Here is a 15,269-nt window from a genome sequence, read left to right on the forward strand (position 1 = left end):
ACCAAGAAATGAGTATCAACAAAAATGTACCACTATCTTAAAGTAGAATATGATCCTTAAGGTCAAAAGGGGCTTGGTCCCCAACGGGTTAAAACACAACCCTTCATGGTGGGAATAAACCATTATTATATAATTATGATGTCAAAGATCTGTGACTGGTACTAATGCCTGACAAAGGTTTCATGTGTATGAAAACATTAGGGGAGATTCTCAACGAATTTTGAGCCAAAAAAAATGGTGTTTACACTGTTCATGTCAGTTTTGTAAAAGTGGGCGTGTCCACGTATATTGTGTGCTTTACATTATATTTCCGAAGGGGTGAGAGTCCAGTTCACATCAAAAATTTCACGACAGCTTTCTGATAGTGTAGGAGGAGCGCCATTGAGCTTTTGAAGAGAGAATTTGTTTGGAATGGAAGTCAGGGGCCATGTGCATTTATACAGTCCCCCGTGGTGCCAGAACAGTGGACTCCCCCACATGTGACTCCAAAATGGGGTCACATGTGGGGGAGGTCCATTGTTCTGGCACTATGGGGGCTTTGTAAACACACGTGGCATTCAATTCCGGACAAATTTTCTCTTTAAAAGCCCAATGGCGCTCCTTTTCTTCTGAGCATTGTAGTTCACCCGCAGAGCACTTTACATCCACATATGGGGTATGTTCTTACTCATATGAAATGGGGTTACAAATTTTGGGGTGGGATGTTTTCCTTTTTTTTCCTTACGAAAATGAAAAATTTAGGGTAACACCAGCATTTTAGTGAAAATAAAATATTTTTTTCATTTCCCCATCCAACTTTAATGAAAATTCTTCAAACAACTGTGGGGTATTAAGGCTCACTATACCCCTTGTTACATTCTGTGACGGGTGTAATTTCCAAAATGGGGTCACATGTGGGTATATATTATTTTGCATTTATGTCATAACCGCTGTAAAAATCACCCACCCCGCTGCAAATCACCAATTTAGGCCTCAAATGTACATAGTGCGCTCTCACTCCTGAGCCTTGTGCGTCCGCAGAGCATTTTACGCTCACATATGGGGTATTTCCGTACTCAGGAGATATTGCGTTAAAAATTTTGGGGGTCTTATTTTCCTTTTACCGCTTGGGAAAATAAAAAATGTGGGGCAACACTAGCATGCTAGTGTAAATTTTTGTATTTTTTTACACTAACAGGCTGGTGTAGCCCTGCACTTTTCTTTTTCATAAGGGGTAAAAGTAGAAAAAGCCCCCCAAAATTTGTAGTACAATTTCTCCCGAGTACGGAAATACCCCATATGTGGCCCTAAACTGTTTCCTTGAAATACGACAGGGCTCCGAAGTGAGAGAGCACCATGCGCATTTGAGGACTAAATTAGGGATTGCATAGGGGTGGACATAGGGGTATTCTACACCAGTTATTCCCAAACAGGGTGCCTCCAGGTGTTGCTAAACTCCCAGCATGCCTGAACAGTCAATGGCTGTCCGGAAATGCTGTGAATTGTTGTTTTGCAACAGCTGGAGCCTCCGTTTTGGAAACACTGCCGTACAATACGTTTTTCATTTTTATTGGGGACAGTGTAAGGGGGTGTATGTGTCGTGTTTTACCCTTTATTACCTGTTAGTGTAGTGTAGTGTTTTTAGGGTACATTCCCACTGGTGGGGAGTTATGGGAAGTTCCCCGATAGGAGTTTGCGCAGTGGCGAAAATTTTGCCGCAGCTCAAACTTGAACCAGGAAACTCAATGTAATCCCGCCCGTGTGAATGTACCCTGTACATTCACATGGGGGGGGGGGAGGGGGGCAAACCTCCAGCTGTTTCAAAACTACAACTCCCAGTATGTACTGACAGACCGTGCATGCTTGGAGTTGAACTTTTGCAACAGTTGGAAGCACACTTATTGGAAAACCTTCAGTTAGGTTCTTTTACCTAACTCAGTATTTTCCAACCAGTGTCCCTTCAGCTGTTGCAAAACTACAAATCCCAGCATGCCCAAACAGCTGTCTGAGCATGCTAGGAGTTGTAGTTTTGCAACATCTGGATGGCTACAGTTTAAAGACCACTCTATAGTGTTCTCCAAACTGCAGCCCTCCAGATGTTGCTAGGCAACTCACCAGCTTCCGTATGATGCAGGGAGCCGCATCGCCATCCTCTGCTGCCGCCGATCGCCGCACGCTGCCGCCGCCGATGGTAAATGGCCCTTCGGCGGCGATCCTCGCCGGTTCCCCCATTCTGCCCTGACAACAGTGGATGGGCAGAGTGGAGAACCGAACGTTAACCCCCCGATCTGCTATTGGTCGTCGATTCTGAATGACCAATAGCAGGGATAGGAGGGATAGACCACCTCACTCCTATCCCTTCAGGGGGATTGTGGGTGTCTTGGACAACCCCAATCCCCCTTATTTTCCGGGTCACCGGGTCACTAGACACCCGTATGACCCGTAATCGCCGCAAATCACCGGCGTGAATTCACCGGCGATTTGCGGTCTCAGGACCCCCCTAGGCATTTGAACAGGGTGCCTGCTGATACAGGTATGCCCTTGGTCCCTAAGTACCAGGGAGCAAAGGCGTGCCTGAACGCCCTTGGTCCTTAAGGGGTTAATTTTATTTTTTATTTTGATTGCCTCACACACACAAAACACATACGTAATGGGCGCTTATATTTCGCCCAGTCATGGGGTATGTTGGATATTTTCCAGCATACTTAACGTGTGCTATACGCGATTATTTAGAACTTAAAATAAACATATTACCATTCCTAAAGACAGGGACTATTAAGACAAAGGAAAAAGAAGAAAAAGGAAAAGAGAAAAAAAGGCAAAAGGAAAGGGGCACTTTAGTGATCGCGGACAAATGTAAATAATATTGGATTAACCCTCCACTCATAGGTCCTCTTTGTTGCATTAATTATACCAGGAATACACCAATATCTAGTTCTTCTAGTTGCTCAGTGCTGAGGTACAGGCTGGTGAATTAGCGGAGCCCCATGCTTGGTCGCCACCTCCATGCTCAGCTAGCCACGCCCCTCTCGAAAACCACACCCCTCTAGAAAACACTGCTTTATGTGTTCTCTGCATCATCATTGTGTGTTTAACCCGTTCAGGACCCATGACGTAACGGTACGTCCCGACACCCTGGGTCTTAAGGACCCATGACGTACAGTTACGTCATGGGCAGTTCCGGTCCCCGCCGTGCGCCGGGCGGGATCGGAGCGGGATGCTTGCTGAAATCATTCAGCAGGCATCCCGTGCAAATGCCCAGGGGGGTCATTAGACCCCCCCATGTCGGCGATCGCGACAAATCACAACTGAATTCACACTTGCGATTTGCGCGATTCCGGGTCATTACGGGTCTATAGTGATCTGGTGACCCGGAATGTAAGGGGGATCGCGGGTGTCTAAGACACCCACAATCCCCCTGTAGCGATAGGAGTGAGGTGGCACGGGTGCCACCCCTCCTATCCCTGCTATTGGTGGTCTAGACGCGACCACCAATAGCAGATCGGGGGCGGGGGGGTTACTTTCGTTTTCCCCGTCCTGCCCTACCACAATAGGCGGGGCAGGATGGGGAAACGACGGGGATCGGCGCCGAAGATCCACTTACCGATCTGGGCGGGCGACGGAGGCTGCAGGCGACGGAGATCGGTGGGCGGCGATGACGTGCGGCTGGATCCGACGGAAGCCGGTGAGTTGCCTAGCAACATCTGGAGGGTACAGTTTGAGACCATTATACAGTGGTCTCTAACTGTAGCCCTCCAGATGTTGCAAAACTACAACTCCCAGCATGCCCAGACAGCTATTTGGGCATACTGGAATGTGTAGTTTTGCAACAGCTGGAGGGCTACAGTTTGAGACCACTATATAGTGGTCCCTAAACTGTAGCCCTCCAGATCTTGCAAAACTACAACTCCTAGCATTCCCAAACAACTGTTTGCTGTCAGGGCATGCTGGGAATTGTAGTTTTGCAACAGCTGGAGGACCACAGTTTGGAGATCACTTTGCAGTGTTCTCTAAAACTGTAGCCCTCCAGATGTTGCAAAACTGCAAATCCCAGCATGTCCAAACAGCAATCAGCTGTCTCGGCATGCTGGGAGTTGTAGTTGCGTACCTCCAGCTATTGCATAACTACATCTCCCAGCATGCCCTTCGGCGATCAGTACATGCTGGGAGTTGTAGTTTTGCAACAGCTGGAGGCACACTGGTTAGAAAATGCTGAGTTAGGTAACAGAACCTAACTGAAGGTTTTCCAACCAGTGTGCCTCCAGCTGTTGCAAAAGTACAACTCCCAGCATGCACGGTCTGTCAGTACATGCTGGGAGTTGTACTTTTGAAACAGCTGGAGGTTTGCCCCCCATGTGAACGTACAGGGTACATTCACATGGGCAGGCTTACAGTAAGTTTCCTGCTTCAAGTTTGGGCTGCGGCAAATTTTTCGCCGCAGCTCAAACTCCTAGCAGGAAACTCACCGTAGCACGCCAGTGTGAACATACCCTAAAAACACTACACTAACACATAATAAAGAGTAAAACACTACATATACACCCCCTTACACTGTCCCCCAATAAAAATGAAAACCGTATTGTATGGCAGTGTTTCCAAAACGGAGCCTCCAGCTGTTGCAAAACAACAACTCCCAGCATTTCCGGACAGCCACTGACTGTCCAGGCATGCTGGGAATTTAGCAACAGCTGGAGGCACCCTGTTTGGGAATCACTGGCGTAGAATACCCCTATGTCCACCCCTATGCGATCCCTAATTTAGTCCTCAAATGCGCATGGCGCTCTCTCTCACTTCCGAGCCCTGTCGTATTTCAAGGAAACAGTTTAGGGCCACATATGGGGTATCTCCGAACTCGGGAGAAATTGCACTACAAATATTGGGGGCTTTTTCTCCGTTTACCCCTTATGAAAAGGAAAAGTTGGAGCTACACCAGCCTGTTAGTGTAAAAAAAAATTACACTAACATGCTGGTGTTGCCCTATACTTTTTATTTTCACAAGCGTTAAAAGGAAAAAAAGACCCCCAAAATTTGTAACGCAATTTCTCCTGAGTACGGAAATACCCCACATGTGGGCGTAAAATGCTCTGCGGGCGCACAACAAGGCTCAGGAGTGAGAGCGCACCATGTACATTTGAGGCCTAAATTGGTGATTTGCACAGGGGTGGCTGATTTTACAGCGGTTCTGACATAAACGCAAAAATATAAATACCCACATGTGACCCCATTTCGGAAACTACACCCCTCACGGAATGTAATAAGGGGTACAGTGAGCATTTACGCTCCACAGGTGTCTGACAGATTTTTGGAACAGTGGTCCGTGAAAATGAAAAATTTCATTTTTCATTTGCACAGCCCACTGTTCCAAAGATCTGTCAAACGTCAGTGGGGTGTAAATACTCACTGCAAATTCTGTGAGGGGTGTAGTTTCCAAAATAGGGTCACATGTGGGGGGGGGGTCCACTGTTTTGGCACCACGGGGGGGCTTTGTAAACGCACATGGCCCCTGACTTCCATTCCAAACAATTTTTTTCCCAAAAGCTCAATGGCGCTCACTCTCTTCTGAGCATTGTAGTGCGCCAGCAGAGCACTTGACGTCCACACATGGGGTATTTCCATACTCAGAAGAGATGGGGTTACAAATTTTGGGGGGTCTTTTCTGCTATTAACCCTTGCAAAAATGTGAAATTTGGGGGGAAGCGCACATTTTAGTGAATTTTTTTTTATTTTTTTTTACATATGCAAAAGTCGTGAAACCCCTGTGGGGTATTAAGGCTCACTTTATTCCTTGTTACATTCCTCAAGGGGTCTAGTTTCCAAAATGGTATGCTATGTGGGATTTTATTGCTGTTCTGACACCATAGGGGCTTCCTAAATGCGACATGCCCCCCGAGCAAAATTTGCACTCAAAAAGCCAAATATGACTCCTTCTCTTCTGAGCATTGTAGTTCACCCGTAGTGCACTTCAGGTCAACTTATGGGGTACCTCCATACTCAGAAAAGATGGGGTTACAAATTTTGGGAGGTCTTTTCTGCTATTAACCCTTGCAATAAAGTGAAATTTGGGGGGAAACACACATTTTAGTGAAAACATTTTTTTTTTTTTACATATGCAAAAGTCGTGAAACCCCTGTGGGGTATTAAGGCTCACTTTATTCCTTGTTACATTCCCCAAGGGGTCTAGTTTCCAAAATGGTATGGCATGTGTTTTTTTTTGCTGTTCTGGCATCATAGGGGCTTCCTAAAGGCAACATGCCCCCCAAAAACCATTTCAGAAAAACGTACTCTCCGAAATCCCCTTGCCGCTCCTTCGCTTCTGAGCCCTCTACTGCGTCTGCCGAACAATTTACATAGGCATATGAGGTATGTGCTTACTCAAGAGAAATTGGGCTACAAACATAAGTATAAATTTGCTCCTTTTACCCCTTGTAAAAATTAAAAAAATTGGGTCTACAAGAACATGCGAGTGTAAAAAATGAAGATTGTGAATTTTCTCCTTCACTTTGCTGCTATTCCTGTGAAATACCTAAAGGGTTAAAACACTTACTGAATGTCATTTTGAATACTTTGGGAGGCAGTTTTTATAATGGGGTCATTTGTGGGGTAATTCGAATATGAAGACCCTTCAAATCCACTTCAAAACTGAACTGGTCCCTGAAAAATTGTGAGTTTGAAAATTTTGTGAAAAATTGGAAAATTGCTGCTGAACTTTGAAGCCCTCTGGTGTCTTCCAAAAGTAAAAACTTGTCAATTTTATGATGCAAACATAAAGTAGACATATTGTATATGTGAATAATTTTTTTTTTTATTTGGAATATCCATTTTCCTTACAAGCAGAGAGCTTCAAAGTTAGAAAAATGCAAAATTTTCAAATTTTTCATCAAATTTTGGGATTTTTCACCAAGAAATGATGCAAGTTACCATAAAATTTTACCACTATGTTAAAGTAGAATATGTCACGAAAAAACATTCTCGGAATCAGAATGATAACTAAAAGCATTCCAGAGTTATTAATGTTTAAATGTTTAAATTGGCTGGGTCCTTAAAGGGTTAATAAAACAGGGCTTATGAAAGTGGTTTTTGGGGATCAGTTTATCCTACTTGTAAATAACACACACTAAATTTCTACATAGTTTATAAAAAAAAAACAGAAACACTTCTGTTTGGCAGTTAATTTGGGTTAATTCTGCATTAGCATGCTCCATTTAAAGGAGAACTCCAGCCAAAAGTAACGTATCCACTATCCTGTGGGTAGGGGATACGTTACTTTTGGCTGGAGTTCTCCTTTAAATGGAGCATGCTAATGATTGCAGGGATGGGTTCGACCGCTAGGACCCTCCTCAATCTTCGGATCGATACCCGGCTCTCAATGAGGACTGCATGCATCAGACAGCACATACTCCATTCATTTCTATGGTAGCAACAAAGAGACTCGAGTACAGCACTTAGACATCATCGGTGTATCCATAGAAATTGATGAAGCGTGTCCTGTCTACCGGAAGGAGATACTCGCTCTTCACTGCATGCTGGGAGTTGTAGTTTTGCAACAGCATCAGACACACAGTTTGAAAAACACTGCTTTATGTGTTCTCTGCACCATCATTGAGTTTAACATTTTGCATAAGCATTCTCCATTAGAGTGTTATTGTGAAAAATACCTGACAAAGAGGTAAAAGTATTTTTACCACCCTGATCCCCAAAAATCACTTTCCCCAATGGCAATGCAATAACTCATAAAGCAGTATTTTCCATACAGTGTGTCTCCGGCAGGTGGAAAACTACAATGGCTGTCTGGGTATGCTGGGAGTTGTAGTTTTACCACTGTTTGGAAAATACTGCTTTATAAGTTATTTGCATTCTCATTGGTGAAAGTGATTGATGAAAGCAATTGCTACACATTTCATTTAATAAATCAGGCAACACTTTTATTCGGTCTGGCTGTTTATGGGTTCATTCTGCACTAGCATTCTCCATTTCAGTGTTATTGCCAAAAATATCTGATAAAGGGTTAAAAGTATTTACAACACTTTGTTGATGTTTTCCAAACAGCAATGTTTGGCTGTTTGAGTTGTAGTTCTGCAACAGCTGGAGACACACTGTTTGAAAAACACAGCTTTATGTGTTCTTTGCACCGTCATTGGTGAAAGTGATTTTTGGGGATCAGTTCATCCTACTTGTAAATAATCAATCCTTAACATACAGTGAGTACTTTTGATAATACACTACACATGTAGTCGTTGTCTTATTCCTGAAAATGTCATATGTTAAGAAGCAAAATCAATGCACAAAGTGTTTCTGGAACAAGCTCGAGAAGCTGCTTGTTTTCCTAAGAGACTGATTTGAATAGTTTTCTTTTTTTTACTGTAACAGGCAGCTGCCTTTACTGGTCATGGTGATGTGAATTGAATGCTTAAGCTACAGCTATCTCTTGGGGATCCCCTTGAGGTGCCCAATGAAAACTGCAGGGACTGAGCCACGGGGTGCCAACTGGACTCTAATTACTTCCATCTGGTGCAGTTCCAGACGTCTCCTGAGAAGGAAGGAGTGCAGCTCTTGGCACCAATTGGCTAATTCAATTTACTTCAACGGCATTAACCTCTGTCAGAATATTCATGAGCAGGAGAATGAGAAGCGGTGGCACAAGCAGACAGAATCCACTTAGAGAGAAAGAGCATGTGAGCGAGCAAGGTTACTGCACTGAACTATCGTAGAATATCGATCTGCAAGCTCCACAGCTCCTGTCACTGAACACTTAGAGCACACATACGTATTCACATCGAGGATTGTAAAGGAGTCTGGATGGCAGCTCGGCAAGGCTGAACACATCTGGCTGAGCCTACGAGCTGTAGAATGAAGAAGGGAGATCTTTGGATCTTTGGCCATCTAAGAAAGGAAGACTGCATCTGAAGAAGAGACAACGCAGGTAAATAAGTTTGTTTTATCAAGCATCCCTCTATATAAATCATCACAAGGCAGACGATACTGTTATTTGTCAGGCAAGCATGTTCTGTAAATCCAGCTGTATACTTCATGAAGGTTGTGTATGTACAGTCCCCTGTGCTTGTTGTGGGCACAGTTCAGCACCCTGGACAGCTCCTTGGTTTATTGCATTATCCTGCATGAACGCTGAAGCCTATCTTACCGAACACCTTTCACTCCAACTTTTCAATCAACTCAGATAAGTTTCTCCAACTTCCCAGTGAACTTGGATCATGTCTGGTCTATTATGCAGAAGGACAACTCGACCTTAGCTGTTCTTCTTCTTGCATTATCTCGTTGTCACTGGCTTGTTAACTTTTTCTCTGCAATCTGTGGCTGCAAAGCAAGAAGGGGTACTTCCATCCAGGTCACCTTGCACCCAAAAGATTTCTAATAACTACAGAAGATTTCTGATTATGTTCAACGCCTGGCGCAGGGCAAGGAGAACTAGAGAACAACTGCGAGACGGAAAAAAAAAGAAAAAAAGAAAATGTCATTCGGTTGTTAAGAAGCAGTTATCAGACTTGTGCCATACAGTGATAGAACAGACAAGAATAGGATTTTTAGCTATTAAACATTTCGCTCCGCAGAGAGAGTTGAAGCACATTATTGGCAGGGAAAGACAGGGATGCTTAAAAAATGCAGGCAGCTGATTCTCCATGAAGCCAAGGGGGCCAGCGAGGCAGACTCTGCCAAAGCTTGCTGTAAACACGGAATAAAGATTTCATTGTACGCGAGCTGACTGGAATAATTATGCGCTTTATTGTTCATTCTGATTGGAGATTCTGTCACCATAACTGGGTTGTGTGTGAAGTAATGCAGAAATTAATGGTGCTGCTATTTTACTGGGGACCAGGGGGGAGATGACAAGTATTCCTGATTTCAAGTGTTTAGAATTACAAGTGCTTTATTGCTTTTATACTTCATGACCATTTTACATTGTGCTTACACAGGGTGATGTGGCGGTGGTGATTTGTAAAATAATGACAGTGTTATATTGTAATGCCATGTAGAAGGTTCATTAATTTATACATGTATATATATATATATATATATATATATATATATATATATATATATATATATATGTGTGTGTGTGTGTTTTGCTTAGGTTACAAATGCACATCTCTTAAATTGACTTTAGGTGTATGATTTGATGATGTCTTGTGCTGCTATAAACTTCAGGTAGGTTAACTGCTGCTAAGTATTGAGTGAACATTGGCTCCAAATAATAAAATCCCGGCATAGAAAGTTATTTCCTGTGTATCTGATAGCTCTATGTGATGTGATGATAGGTGCTAATACCTTTTAATGTGAAAAGCTTCAGGGATTTAGTAGCCGTGCTATCCTTGAACTGCATTCCATTGTTAGGAATCGTCCTTTCAGATATTTGCTGTGACACCAATGTGAACTAGATAACAGCATTCACAGTATCGCCAGCAAAGAGAAGTATACAGAGGAAGAAAAATATTTGTTATAATGAAAAGTGGACAAGGGGCTGCATATAAACATTGGTAACTCATGTATAGAGATCCGGATGTGTATTCTGACAAAATAAGGCAAAATGTTTGTGTGTTCTGTGTGCAGAATAAGAGTTTTTTTTTCCATTTTATGGACTTCACTTTTCTCATTCTAAATAACATTCACTTACCATATTTTTCACCCTATAAGACGCACCGGCATATAAGTCGCACCCAATTTTCAAGATGCAAAATCTAAAAAAAAAAAGATTCTGAACCCAACAGTGGTCTTCAACCTGCGGACCTCCAGATGTTGCAAAACTACAACTCCCAGCATGCCCGGACAGCCGTTGGCTGTCCGGGCATGCTGGGAGTTGTAGTTTTGCAACATTTGGAGGTCCGCAGGTTGAAGACCACTGGTATAGGAGGTTATACACACGTGTCCCCGCCGCTCCGGACCCATCACCGCTCGTCACTGCTGCTCTGGATGTCGCTCCATCGCTGTCGCCACGTCCCCGTGGTGTCCCCGATGCTCCGGACGTCTTCTTCCCCGGGATCCACGCCCTCCGTCGCTGTTACCACGTCGCCATCATCACGTCGCTACGCACGCCACTCCTATTCGATGACGGGACGGCGTGCGCGACGATGTCATGATGTCGAAGGAGAGCGCCGGCCATGCAGGGGATCCCGGCCCAGAGCAGACACTGAGGAGGCAGGTAAAGTCCCTCCCGGTGTCCTGTAAGCTGTTCGGGATGCCGCGATTTCACAGCGGCGGTCCCGAACAGCCCGACTGAGCAGTCGGGTTAGTGTCACTTTCGCTTCAGACGCGGTGGTCAGCTTTGATCGCCACATCTGAAGGGTTAATACAGGGCATCACCACGATCGGTGATGTCCTGTATTAGCCACGGGTCCCGGCCGTTGATGGCCACATGGACAGCCGCGATAGGTGTGTATTCGCAGTATAAGACGCACCAACTTTTCCCCCCAGAAAGGGGAAGAAAAAGTGCGTCTTATACGGTGAAAAATACGGTATACCATTGTTCTCATATTATATTTTCACTTAGGTTCTTTAGGATAAAACTTAGTGTAGACCTCTTGCAATGCCTAAACAAAAACATATTAGAACGGCAGTTCATAAAAATGTCCTTTAAATTGACCATATACGAGATTGTGGTCCCTCCTTAAAATCCAAGGCTGTGGCTATTATAACACCTGATTAATATAAAGATCTCATTTTTTGGTTCTTGATAAATCCGTCACCTGGGTGATGAAGAATCATGATAGGTCATGATAGATCATAATGGATCAGTAATAGTCATGCATCCAATAAAAAAGATAGCAATAAGCCGGGGTCTTTGAATAGGCAGACCTTGAATTTCTGAAGTTTTCAAATGCTCATAAATATATATTTAAATACATGAATCTTTATTACATGAATCATTAATGTCGTGATCAATGTTTGTATGTCGAAAGCAGCATTCTAGACAGATATATCTTTAAAGACAAAACAAAGGATTCAATTACTGTGTATGTCATGAATCCTCAGCTGACATCAATTTCTTATGAAATCCTCAATTTGCATGCATCACCGCTCCTATTTGGTCAGTGTGAGATGTGCAGAGGAGCCTAACAAAAAAAAGACATTTTCAATCATTCACCACGCTCCAGTTTGGTGACAATGACTGACCGGTGCTGTCTATCCACACAGTGGAATTAATATGCTCACTATGTAGATGCTTTTTCTTACTTCTGCACTAAAAGATATTATCAATGATATTAACTTGAAACATTTTATATAGTTTGTATAAGTATCTGGAAAAGCCTGCAAATAGGACTTTTAAGATTCTTTGGAAAGACTTTCTAGGAAACTCCTTGACCTTTTAAGCAAACTTTGTGTAGCTAACACTTAGGGGTCAAGTCCTGGGAAAAAAAAAGTGTGGGAACTCACCCAAGATTTCCACTAAAGGGCTGGTCCTGCAGGACCCCTTCTAATGGGAACAGTGTTCCTGCTGTGTTAAAAGTGCAGGAACGTAGTTCCCATGTGTTCCTGCAGGACTTGAGCATACTGCTACTGAGCTCATGCTTTCTTCTTCTTTGAAACTTTAAAATGGTTGGAGCCTGTCATTGGTTTCACCCTGTCTGAACTAGAAGTCATCAAGGTGGTCCCTGGCAGCTTCTTCTTGCTCCACTTCCCTTCATTGGTATATCTATATCTAAACAAGAAGAGATCTATGTCATAAAGGTTGGTGCGATGGGAAGAAGCTGCCAGAAACTGCCCTGATGGTCTGTCATTCAGGCAACATCAAAGTTATGACAGGTCCCTTCAAAACTTGACTAAGACAACCCTATTAAAAAAAAAAAAAGCAAGTATGACAATCAGTTCATCTGTATGGTTCCAGATTTGCTTGTGATCAACTACTATGATGGTAGGAAACTACAGGCAGCCACAGCTGAACAGTGTACGGGTAGAATTACACATATTTTACTACATATTTTGCTGCAGATCCACCACAGCAGATCTTGCTACCTGTTGGTCAATGGTTAACTTAATCAGCTACCGTAATGCTAAATTTACCTCTGCAGTGGCCACTGGAGGTATAATGTTACTCAGATGAATAGAGGTTGACTACTCTGACTCACAGAGGGAGTGTGGGGACCCTACTCTATAAAATCTATATGCCCAAATAGGACATAAGGACATGGATAAGCATGGTAAAATGGTTCCCTCCATCATTAAAAAAAATAAAAATAAAAAATAAAAATGAAATATGTATCTGAGTTTGTGTACATAAAGAAACCATAAAGAGTAGAACATAAAGCAACATAAATGACCACGCCACATTATGACACTAAATGTTAAAATGATCAGTCTTAAATACTGTAGATCTAATACAAATTCATAAAATACTAAAACACATTGCTGATCACAAATACTACAAGCCAAAGTTGACTGGCCTCAAAAAATAAACCCCAGAGTTAGCATGTAACATATAAAATAAGAACAGAATATGAAGCTAACAATGGATAAAAATAATCTATTAGATTTTCTATGTAGTTACCTCAAGTGAGGAAAGTATGTGGGCTCCTTGCAGTCCAATAGCTTATTTGTCAAGTGAAAGTGTAAAGCCGGCATACTGTCTTTTATCACTGCTGGTCCTCGGTCTGCTGGCCCTTGGTCCATACCCCACTCACTTTCCCTGGGCCACAACCATGCTGCTTCTTTTCCTGCAGTTCCTCATGGGGCCCATTATGTGAGTGCACATGCTCCCACTGCTACCATAAGGGCCAGAAGGGGGGCATCTAAATTTTCTTCCATCTATCCGTGTCTAGCACTACCTATTTTAGGCTGCTTCAACCGCTTACCTGTACCTTAGCCATACTGTGGTTAATCCTCTAGTGAAGGTATTCTGTAAAACTGATCTATGATCCTGTGTTTGACTCCTGCCTGACCTCTTAACTCTATCTCTGCCTGACCATTCTATACCATATGGACTCTCTTGTGCTTAAACCTTACCATGAATCTGTGCCACCTGGCATGATTCCACTGATCTTGTTTGACAACACCGTCTTGCCACTTGACCATGACCTACATCCAGACCCCAACTTGCCTTTGCCTGACCCCTTGGTGGCCCTGGCCCAGCCACTGCCCACATCAAGACCACTCTTAGGAAGCTAACTGGTACCCTCTAGCACAGGGGTACTCAACTACTTTTAGTAGGGGTCCGCTTATACAGGTCTGCCATTGAGTAAAGGCCATAGCAAAACACTAAGACCTGGTTCACACCTAGTGGCCCGAGTGCCATGCAAGAAATAGGCGCTGCCTGTTGTAGAACATAACTATTACTCTAAAAATAAGTCATAATCATTCCCCAACTGCCAAACCCTGTGCCCTTGAATATAATACTGCCACATGCTGTGTACCTAAATAAAATGCTGCTACACACCGTCCCGATGTGTATAATGCTGCTATACACCGTGCACCTGAGTATAATGCTGCCATACACTATGCCCATAAGTATAATGCTGCCAAACACCGTGCCCCTAAGTATAATGCTGCCACAAACCATGCACATTAGTATAATGCTGCCACACACCGTGCCCCTGAGTATGATGCTGCCACATGCTGGGCCCTCAAATATTTTATGGCCACTGTGCCCTGAACCGAATTTTATCTCTGTGTCCCTTAAAACAATAAATGCGATGTCTGTACCCCCATGTGACCTGTGCAACTTTGTCAGCCCCCCATATGAGCTGTGCCTCTGTCTGCTCCCCAAATGATCTGTGCCTCTGTCTGTCCCCCCATGTGATCTGTGCCACTGTCTGCCCCCCACATGAACTGTGCCTCTGTCTGCCCCCGATATGAACTGTGCCTCTGTCTGCCTCCTCCATATGAACTGTACCTCTGTCTGCCCCCCCTATATGAACTGTGCCTCTGTCTGCCCCCCCCCATTTAAACTGTTCCTCTGTCTGTCCCCCATATGAACTGTTCCTCTGTCTGCCCCCATATGAACTGTGCCTCTGTCTGCCCCCTATATGAACGGTGGCTCTGTCTGCCCCCTATATTAACTGTGCCCCTGTTTGCCTACCCCCCATATGAACTGTGCCTCTGTCTGCCCCCCCCCATATAAACTGTGCCTCTGTCTGCCCCCCCCCCATATGAACAGTGCCTCTGTCTGCCCCCCCATATAAACTGTGCCTCTGTCTGCCCCCCCATATGAACTGTGCCTCTGTCTTCCCCTATATAAACTGTGCCTCTTTCTGCCCCCCCACATGAACTGTGCCTCTGTCTGCTCCCCTATATGAACTGTGCCTCTGTCTGTCCCCCCATATGAACTGTGCCTCTGTCTGCCTCCT

General features: G+C 43.9%; 1 protein-coding gene across 5 annotated transcripts in view; it reads left to right on the forward strand.

Moving 5' to 3' along the window:
- Positions 1-8,451: 8,451 nt before the first annotated feature.
- The window catches only part of CDH20 (cadherin 20), a 507,006-nt gene continuing 500,188 nt past the window's right edge, over positions 8,452-15,269 (forward strand). For all 5 annotated transcript variants that reach the window (XM_056520978.1, XM_056520981.1, XM_056520977.1 and 2 more), the window contains exon 1: positions 8,452-8,899. The gene's annotated coding sequence lies outside the window, so the exon portion shown is untranslated. The remainder of the gene's footprint in view (positions 8,900-15,269) is intronic.

The sequence above is a fragment of the Hyla sarda genome, chromosome 5, assembly GCF_029499605.1.
Source record: "Hyla sarda isolate aHylSar1 chromosome 5, aHylSar1.hap1, whole genome shotgun sequence".
NCBI lineage: Eukaryota > Metazoa > Chordata > Amphibia > Anura > Hylidae > Hyla > Hyla sarda.